Source organism: Ricinus communis, chromosome 2, assembly GCF_019578655.1.
Source record: "Ricinus communis isolate WT05 ecotype wild-type chromosome 2, ASM1957865v1, whole genome shotgun sequence".
Lineage (NCBI taxonomy): Eukaryota > Viridiplantae > Streptophyta > Magnoliopsida > Malpighiales > Euphorbiaceae > Ricinus > Ricinus communis.
In genome coordinates, this window is record NC_063257.1 from 14,952,419 (window position 1) to 14,963,085 (window position 10,667).

The 10,667-nt window shown below is 36.2% G+C and overlaps 1 non-coding gene across 1 annotated transcript; it reads right to left on the bottom strand.

Annotated features, from left to right (window-relative positions):
- Positions 1 to 262: 262 nt before the first annotated feature.
- LOC112534643 lies at positions 263 to 369 on the bottom strand. The gene has a single exon (XR_003078923.2). It is a non-coding gene; the product is annotated as a small nucleolar RNA R71 (small nucleolar RNA).
- Between the last annotated feature and the right edge of the window lie 10,298 nt (positions 370 to 10,667).

Sequence of the window (10,667 nt, forward strand, 5' to 3'; positions counted from 1 at the left end):
TGAATTAATTCACTTACTTCCTTCTTTTCGTGGATGTGCAGGTGAAGATCCTCATAAACATTTGAAAGAATTCCATATTGTATGCTCTGGAATGAAGCCACATGGTGTGACCGAAGAGCAAATAAATCTTACAGCTTTTCCCTTTTCTTTGAAGGATAAAGCAAAAGATTGACTCTATTATCTACCCTCCAGTTCAATAACAACATGGAATAAGATGAAAAAATTGTTCTTAGACAAGTTCTTCCCTGCAACAAGAGCTGCCAACATCAGAAAAGAAATTTATGGCATAACACAGTTCATTGGAGAAACATTGTATGAGTATTGGGAAAGGTTCAAGCAACTGTGTGCTAGATGCCCACATCATCAAATCTTTCCACAACTCCTAATCCAATACTTCTATGAAGGATTGTTGCCAATGGATAAGAGTATGATTGATGCAGCAAGTGGTGGAGCTTTGGTAGATAAGACACCTGAAGAAGCCAAGCAATTGATTTCAAACATGGCTGAAAATTCTCAGCAATTTGGTACAAGGGCTGATGGAGCTACAAGGCGAGTTAATGAGGTAAGCATTAAGAATCTTGAAAATCAAATTTCTGATTTAACTACTTTGGTTCGTCAAATGGTTGTAGGGCAATTGTAAATGGCAAAAGTTTGTGGAATATGCTTAGTTCAAGGACATCCCACCGATATGTGCCCAACATTGCAACAAGACTCGATACAAGAAGCTAATGCTCTAGGCGGATTTACTGGTCAACCTCAAAGGAAGTATGATCCTTTTTCCAATCATTATAATCTTGGATGGAGAGATCACCCGAATTTGAGTTATGGGAACCAAGGAGGACAACAAAAGTATCCTTTCCAGAATTTCAATAGACAACCTCAAGCTTCAAATTCAGGTATGTCCTTGGTAGATATTGTTAAAAATCTTGCTAACAATAGTCTTCAATTTCAACAAGAAATAAGGTCAAGCATTCAGAATTTAGGCAATCAAATAACTCAATTGGCTACGTCAGTTAGTAAATTAGAGGCCCAAAATTCTGGGAAACTATCTTCGCAACGAGAAATAAATCCAAAGGAGAACGTTAGTGCAATTTCTCTAAGAAGTGGAAAGGAGATTCCTTCAGGCTCGATTCCACTTAAGGAAAGTAAACCAAGCAAGGAAAATGAAGAAGAAGCTTCCTCTAAAGCATCACGTAGGGTAAAATTCGATCCTCCCCTATCTTTTTCATCTCACACTCCATTACCTCCTTTCCTTAGCAGATTAGCAAAGCCAAAAGAAGATGGGCAAGAAAAGGAGATCTTGGATACATTTAGGAAGGTGGAGATAAATATCCCATTATTGGATGCTATCAAGCCAATTCCTAAATATACAAAGTTCTTGAAGGAATTGTGCACCAACGAAAGAAGGATGAAAGAACAGGAGAATGTGGTGGTAAGTAAGAATGTGTTGACGATCTTGCAAAAGAATATGCCAGAAAAATGCAAAGATCTAGGTATGTTTTCATTACCTTGTGTTATTGGTAATACGAAAATTGAGTGTGCCATGTTAGATTTGGGAGCATCCATTAATGTCAATGCCATTTTCTATTTATCAAGATTTAAAACTAAATGACTTACAAAAGACTGGTGTAGTGATTCAATTAGCTGATCGTTCTTTCATTCATCCCCTTGAGGTAGTTGAAGATGTTTTGGTGCAGGTAAATGAGCTCATATTTCCTGTCGACTTTTACATTTTGAAAATGGATGGTAATTCCTCATCAAAATCAGCCTCAATTTTGTTAGGACGACCATTCATGAAAACTGCTAAGACAAAGATTAATGTAGATGAGGGTACTCTCTCCGTAGAATTTGATGGAGAGATTGTTAAATTTAATATTTTTGATGCAATAAAATACCCTAATGATGTACATTCTCTTTGCCATATTGATGTAATTGATCCAATTGTGCAGGAAGTTTTTGCAAAAGAAAGTGTTGGTAATGAGCAAGAATTAGATGAAAAATCTAATTTTAAAGGAAATGATTATGAGATTGGTGTGGAAGAATTATTTTCAGCAACATTATCTGAACCGACAAATTTTAATGTTGAAATTTCTAATACTAATGACAAGATGTTTCCTTCAATTGTGCAGGCACCAAAACTAGAACTAAAAGCTTTACCAGATCACCTAAAATACGTGTATTTAGGTGATGAGGAAACATTGCCTATCATCATCTCAAAAAGACTAACAATGAAACAGGAAGGAAGATTGATTAAAGCTTTGAAGGAATACAAGGTTGCAATTAGTTGGACTTTGGCTGACATAAAAGGCATTAGTCCATCAATTTGCATGCACAGGATTTTGCTAGAGGACGATGCTAAACCATCAAGGGAACCACAAAGAAGGTTGAACCCAGCCATGAAAGAAGTTGTCATGAAAGAGATACTCAAGCTGTTGGATGCAGGTATAATCTACCTAATCTCAGACAGCAAATGGGTAAGTCCAATTCATGTTATCCCCAAGAAAACCGGAATGACTATGGTAAGGAATTTGAATAATGAACTTGTATCAATGAGTGTGCAAAATGGTTGGAGAATGTGTATAGATTTTAGGAAGCTTAATCAAGTGACTAGAAAAGATCATTTTCCCTTACCTTCCATTGACCAAATGTTAGAACGATTGGCAGAAAAATCTTTCTTCTATTTTCTTAATGGCTTTTCAAGATTTTATCAAGTTCCTATTGCACAAGAAGATCAAGAAAAAACAACATTCACTTGTCATTTCGGAACCTATGCTTATAGGCGAATGCCTTTTGGCCTCTGTAATGCCCCAGGTATGTTTCAAAGATGCATGATGAGTTTTTTTCTGAATATATTAAGAAATGAAGTATTTATGGATGACTTTACTATGTATGGGGATTCATTTGATGAATGCTTAGATAATTTAACCAAAGTTTTAAAGAGATGTATAGAGACAAACTTGGTTTTAAATTATGAAAAGTGTCATTTTATGGTCACCCAAGGCATTGTATTAGGGCATGTGGTTTCCTCTAAGGGTATAGAGGTTGATAAGGCAAAAGTGGACATAATTGCAAACTTACCATACCCTACCAATGTTAGGGAAGTGCGCTCTTTTCTTGGACATGCAGGATTTTATCACAAATTTATCAAGGATTTCTCCAAGATCGCTTTGCCATTGACAAATTTATTGCAAAAAGAAGTTCAATTTGAGTTTGGAGAAGAATGCAGAGAGGCGTTTGTAAAACTCAAAGATTTGTTGACAAGCACACCTATTATTCAACCACCTCAATGGGATTTACCTTTTGAAATCATGTGCGATGCAAACAACTATGCAGTGGGAGCAGTTATAGGGTAGCGGATTGAGAAGAAAAGTCATGCCATCTATTATGCTTCCAGGACGCTAAATTCCGCCCAATGCAATTACTCCACGACAGAAAAGGAGCTTTTATCAATTGTCTTTGCTTTGGATAAATTTTGATCTTATGTGCTTGGTTCTAAGGTTATTGTGTATTCTGATCATGCAGCTTTGAAATATTTTTTAGCAAAGAAAGAATCAAAACCAAGGCTAATTCGGTGGATTTTGCTTCTTCAAGAATTTAACTTGAAAATCAAAGATAGAAAAGGAGTGGAGAATTCTGTTGCGGACCACTTGAGTAGGTTGATAAGGGAAGAAGATGACCTACCTTTCAATGACAACTTTCCCGATGAACATTTGTTCCAACTCAAGGGTATGATTCCTAGGTATGCAGACATGGTCAATTATTTAGTCATAAGAAATCTACCTCATTGTCCTAGTAAGTCTAGGAAAGCAAAGATAAAGAGTGAGTCTAAGTATTATGTTTGGGATGAGCCCTTCTTATGGAAATTTTGTTCCGATCAAGTGATTAGGAGATGTGTGCCTGAAAATGAATTCCAATATATTTTTTTAGCCTTTTGCCATAATTATGCATGTGGAGCACACTTTGGACCTAGAAAGACCGCTAGGAAAATCTTAGATTGTGGTTTATATTGGGAAACTTTGTTTAAAGATACATATCAATTTTGCAAAGGTTGTGAGAGATGTCAAAAAGTAGGAGCACTAACACACAAAAATGAAATGCCTTAAGTTCCAATTCTTATCTGTGAAATATTTGATGTATGGGGCATCGATTTTATGGGTCCTTTACCCTCTTTTTATGGTTTTTCATATATACTTTTGGCTGTAGATTATGTATCAAAATGGGTGGAAGCTAAAGCCAACAAAATTGATGATTCTCAAGCTGTTGTAGGTTTTATCAAGGCTAACATCTTTAATAGGTTTGGGATTCCAAGAGCAATCGTCAGTGATCAAGGAACTCAATTTTGCAATAGATCGGTTGCAGCTTTGATGAAGAAGTACGGAGTAAATCATAGAATAGCCACCACATATCATCCTCAAACTAATGGACAAGCTGAAGTTTCCAATAGAGAAGTTAAATCCATCTTGGAGAAAACGGTGAACCTAGAAAGAAAGGATTGGAGCCTTCGTTTAGATGATGCTCTTTGGGCATACCACACAGCTTACAAAACTCCTATAGGAATGTCCCCTTATCGGTTAGTCTTCGGAAAAGCATGTCATTTACCGGTAGAAATTGAGCATAAAGCCTATTGGGCAGTTCGGCAATGCAATTCGAACATGGATAAAGCTAGAATGTCAAGGCTACTGCAATTGCAAGAATTAGAGGAGTTGCGATTAGATGCATATAAGAATTCAAGAATTTACAAAGAGAAGTCCAAATTACTCCACGATAATATTCTTATTAGGAAATAATTTGAGATTAATCAAAAAGTACTGTTATATAATTCTCGATTGAAGCTTATGCCCGGTAAGTTTCGCTTTCGATGGATCGGTCCATTTGTTGTTACTAATGTTTTCCCCTATGGTGCAGTGGAAATTAAAAGCTTGGATTTGAACAAAATCTTCAAAGTAAATGGTCATAGATTGAAAATCTTCTAAGAGGGTGAATTTTTTCCATGTCTCGATAGTTTCCCCTTGGATTACCCTACTTATCTGGATGACTGAAACGTTTCCTCACTCCGTCGAGCAAAACAATGTTAAACGAATTGCGCTATTGGGAGGAAACCCAAATGCTTTCTTTATTTTATTCATACCTTTTATTTTCTTTCACTAAATTTATTTTATTTTCTAATATTTTTCTTTTTTTTAATGAAGAAGTTCAATTTTTTTTTGGCAAGAGGCTAATCTGGATAAGGCATGATCACGCCTTTTTACAGCTCTCCCAAAAGCGTTAGCAGAATTTGTTACAGAAGCCCATTTTTTATAAGGCGTGACCTTGCCTTGTCTCAAAACATCTTCTGTTTTGTTTTAAAAAACTTCACTTAATTTTACAGAAGATCGTTTCTTATAAGGTGTGACCACGCCTTGTTTCAAAACATCTTCTATTTTGTTTTGACATCTGCACTTAATTTTACAGAAGATCGTTTCTTATAATGCATGACCACGCCTTGTTTCAAAACATCTTTTGTTTTGTTTTGACGTCTGCACTTAATTTTACAGAAGCTCGTTCCTTATAAGGCGTGACCACGCCTTGTTTCAAAACATCTTCTATTTTGTTTTAATGATTTTGACTTCTCCATTTCATTTCCATTATTTTATTTATTATTTATTTTATTTTTATATATATATAAAAGAAGAAAGAAGGAAATTTTTACAACAGCCACCATCGTTTTCTTTATTTTTCTTTGCAGTAGTAGCCACTATTCCCTTTCACCTTCTCCGCCTAAACACCTAACAATCACCGATCATGGTGCGCCTTAAGACTACCACCCGAAAGAGGACCTCAACACGACGGTGAAGTAAAGGGATACCTTCCAATCCCGGGGACGCGACAGTTTGCCAAGAAGAAAAAGCGACAGCAGTCCCTCCACCCAACCCTAGCGAAGTAGTCCCTCCTTCAGAAATGACAGCAGACCCTCCTTCTGAAACGACAGCAGTCCCTCCACCTAACCCTAGCGAAGCAATCCCTCCTTCCGAAACGATAACAGTTCCTCTAGATGCTAATGCAACAACCTCACCCGATGCCGACGAAGCAGTTCCTCTGCCAAATGCCGACGCGACAGTTCATCAAGAAAAGAAAACGACAGCAGCCACTCGGGACGACGGCAAAACCACATTTAGGCGAACTCGCTTAGGAAAAAGGAAAGCTGTTCTACCACCATCGGAAGCCGAATTGACTGGGTTTTTGAAATTCACTACCGAAGCCCGAAAGGATAGGTATACGGATGTATGAACGCGAGCGATTAACCCAGGTAAGTATGTCGATACTCATTCTCTAGAAAGCCTGAATATAAAGGAGGATTTCAATGCTATGATAGCTAGTATGTGGTGGAAAACCTTAGTGACTGTTAGATACCCTACATTTATTGAGTTGATTAGAGAATTATACACAACCTTTCAGTTTGAAATACCCGAGAATTTCACATTTGATAGTCCTGGAGTTGTGCGATATCGATTCATAGGCAATGAATTTAAGCAATCAATCACTGAATTTAATTTGGCCCTAGGATTTGTTGATACTGAATTTTTCCTAACCAATCAATACAAGAGCTCCGCTATAGATTTTGTTGATATTTTTTATCAGGCAAAACTCTGGAAGACCATGTCTTCTGACCCTGTGCATTACGATCCTAGCAACTCTAAAGGTGTGTATCCTAATAAACCTGAATGGGTTTACATGCAACGATTTTTAGCATTCAGCTTCTCTAGTAGAAAAGACACAATAAATGTATGTACAAAAGCTGAACTTTATTTTATTTGGTCCATGTTGCATGAAAACACAATCAATTTGGGTTTTTAGTTAACTTTGCAATTCAAATTATTAGGCTTTTTAATTACTCACTTGGTTGTTCGCCTTCAATTGCCTGATCTTGATAGTACTAACTTACATATTGCCTGTGAGATGGAACCATTGGACATAGCTTGTTTGATGAAGATGCATGTGCTTGTGGAGAATAATAGGGTGTACTCTTTCCAAAAGCCTTCTTTGCACGGCCAACGCGATCCGCCAAGATCTAGGAAACACTCTTGCCCAACGAGCAATCTTCGTGATCTAGAGGATTCAACTGAACCAGATTTTGAAGCTCGTTTGGAAAAGATGGAACGAAAAATTTCAAAGATGGAGAGAAATTTAGATGCCTTGATGAAGCACTGGGGAGTTCTACCCCCTTGCCCACCGTCACCATATACTACTCAATCCAAGTGGCTCACAAATTAGGGGAGTATCACATCTCTTTTCATTTATTTTGAGAGCCATTTTCTTTTTGATACATCGAGGACAATGTATAGTTTAGGTGTGGGGGAGGAATATGATAATTACATGATTTTCTTTTCTTTTTGAAAATATTTTTTTTATGCTTATAATTAGGTATGCTTTAATTCATATGTGCTAATTCTTCTTTTGCAACCTTAAGTTTTGTTTTGATAACCTAGAATACCATGTAAGTTAGAAATACATTTTTGGTTTAAGTTTTAATGCATGAAAGGGATAAGCATGATTAGTATTTCTTTAAAATTATCTGATGGTATCTCATTAGTTTATTGATTGAAAAATGCGTAAGACTTGATACAAACTTGAACATTCAAGTAAGCTTTTGAGCCAAAGAGCAATTCATTATATTTTGCTCTAAATTTTTGTTGAGTGTTATCAAACTTAGTATGATTATTCTAGAATTTGCTTGTGAATGCATGTTGAGACCACATCCTTGGATTGATGCTTTAATATGAAAAGGGCAATTAGGATTAACCTATTCTTAGACTCTTAAAATACCTACCTTGTTGATTTCCCTTTTAGTTAGCCACTTTGAGCCTATTTTCCATTTTCTTTTTTCTTATTTTTAACACATGCTATTTAACCCAAGACCTTTCGTTTGCTACCCCTATTTTTCTACCCTTGTCAAGACAAGAAGGGAAGTGTTGCATGGTACAAATGAAATAAAACAAAAAAAAAAAGAAAAAGAAAAAAAGAAGAAAAAAAGAGGGAAAGAAAAGGAAGAAAGGGAGAGAAAGAAAGTTGATATATATTCCTTTCATGAAAGAGGAGAATTGAAGAAGTATTCATCAAATATACTGAATTAAATTGTTATATGTTACTCTTCCCAAGTTCTTAGTGTTCATATAAAATGTGGGAATAAATATCAACTTTAAAATTTTTTGTAGTATGTTTCATGGTGATGTGGCATAAGTTATCATGCAGGAATCTAATCTTTTTGTCTTAATAATGAAACATTTCAGTTCTTCCTTTGATCACACCCTTTCCTAAGCCCCGTTACAACCCTCGTGAAGTCCCTTTGATTTTTGCGTCTAATTCATGTGTAGTGGTGGAGACTTGATTCATTAGCAAGCTTATGGTAATAACATGCTATGTTTTGATCCTGAGAGTAAATGCACCCTAAACACTTTGAGAGTATTGAGTGAAACCATGTTAGGGTGTTAAGTCTTGTTGCTTTGATTTTGATGAATTATTGAGATACTTGTTCTTTTTACAAAATTTATCCTATGAGTGCTAATCTTTTATTGTCATTTTATTCAGCTCATTGATGTATGTTTAACTTATTTAGTATTTATGGAGATTAAAGGAGATAAAAAGGAAGGTAGAAGGGGAATTGGTATGTTGAATTGAGGTATGCTTGAGGACAAGCATAAATTAGGTGTGGAGGAATTTGATAGGTCATAAATAGTTATACTTATTGTGTTTAATTCCCTTACAATTTGATTGAATAATGTACTTAATTATGGAAATTATGTTTATTCTAACTTAGGTGATGAAATATTAAGGATTGTGCAAAATTCAGCCTAAAGACATGTTTTAAGTCATCACTTGTCAAAAACTAAGTCTTTTGGAGGAAGAGAAAAAATTTGTGTAGAAGATCATTGTCAATAAGGCGTGACCACGCCTTACAACCCATGAGCTACACAAAAATCTATACAGAAGATCATTGTCGATAAGGCGTGACCACGCCTTGCAATCCATGAGCTGCTAGAACTTGCAGAAGAGAGCTTCAAATTTTTCAAGATAAATTCGTGGTGGACCCATCTTTAGTTAATTTCCTCTATTTTTGGAATTGCTGGATAAAGAAAACTTTCTCCCATGTATTTAGGATTTTAACTTGTTTAGATTACTGTTTATCTTATCCTTCCTTATAGGGATAAGATTATATAGAAAGCTTATTTCTTTTTAATAAGGATTCGCTTATTAGGGTTTAGGTTTTACTTCCTCTATAAGGAGGATAGTTCTACCAAGTAAAGGACGGTTGAGAGTGCTTTTATTTATTATTATTCTTCTTCTATTCCCTACAATTCTTTTCTTGTGAATTTTTACTCCACCATGTGTGGCTAAGTATTTAGTTTTTGATTCAAGAGTGAATAAATTCCAATTGTGATTTTGTGAGGCTTTGTGCTTAACAAAATTATTCTTTAATTCAAGTATTTTTTATTTCTTATTTTTATTATTTATGAATTTTTGATATTGATTGAACTGACGACTCAACTTTGATATTGATTTTTCTATTGCTAAACTTTGAGTTTGTGATCCGTAATTGTCATGAATGATTGACACAAGTAGCAAGGAGCTGGCTCATGTTTGTGTGATTGCGGCCTTTTCGAATTATATAGCTTGCATGATAGGCTCTAGGAAAATAAAGGAACAAAGTTAATTCAATTGCAACTATCTCAATTAATTAATGTTGGTTTAGTCATTCTCGTTATTCTTAATGCTATCATTGAGTTGATATGGAATGCTATCGTGCCCAATTGACTAATGGTAAGTTTTAATTTAGATGTTGGGTTTGAGTCAATTATATTAGGAGAATTACACTTGTTGCGGCTTCTTCGAATAAGTAGACTAAGTACTTGAATAGAAAAATTGATATTTAAGCCTATGATAATGATTACAATTGGATGGAATTAACAGTCTTGAATTGGAAATTTGTTAAGATTGATTTTTATTTACTTTAATATTCAGCCTTCAATATTTTCTGTTTATTTATAATTTTGACTCAAACATTCAAAATCCCCCCATTTTTATTTTACCTTGAGAAGCTATCCACATTGGTTCCCTTGGGATTCGACCTGGTTTCAAATTAGTTTAGGAAAATTAGTAATTTATTTTGAAGGGCTTCGACAACCCGTTCAAGCAAGGAGCTCGGAGGTCTCCTATATCGATTATGCTGCCTCCCTGCCTCTGAGGTAGATCGGTCTGGGTGGAGAGGTGCCGTCTGATGGGATGCCACGACCAGTGGAGGGAGGGGAGCCAAAAGAGAGCCCATGTTGCGGGTGTGAGCTCGCCTGCTGCTCCTCCACCGTACATGGTGGTTGGGGACTTCGTCACTCCTCCTTCGGCGATCATTTCGGTCCTTGGGGGGGGGGGGGGCGCATGGCCTCTGCGATGGCCCCAATCGATCTCAACTTACTACCAGCCTATAGTCTTGCGTGGACCACTCATGTCGGTGTCTTACTTGGTGAGAGTCGTGCTTTTATGCTTTTAATGACTCACTGACGCTTTTATTGTATGTAAGTTCCCTGATAATTGATGGACCAATTGTATTGGATCGCAAAGGGATTTCGTGCACTCGCCTTGGGTTGGCACGCAGATTACTAGCTACATGTGTTATGAATGAATATTATGTATGCATG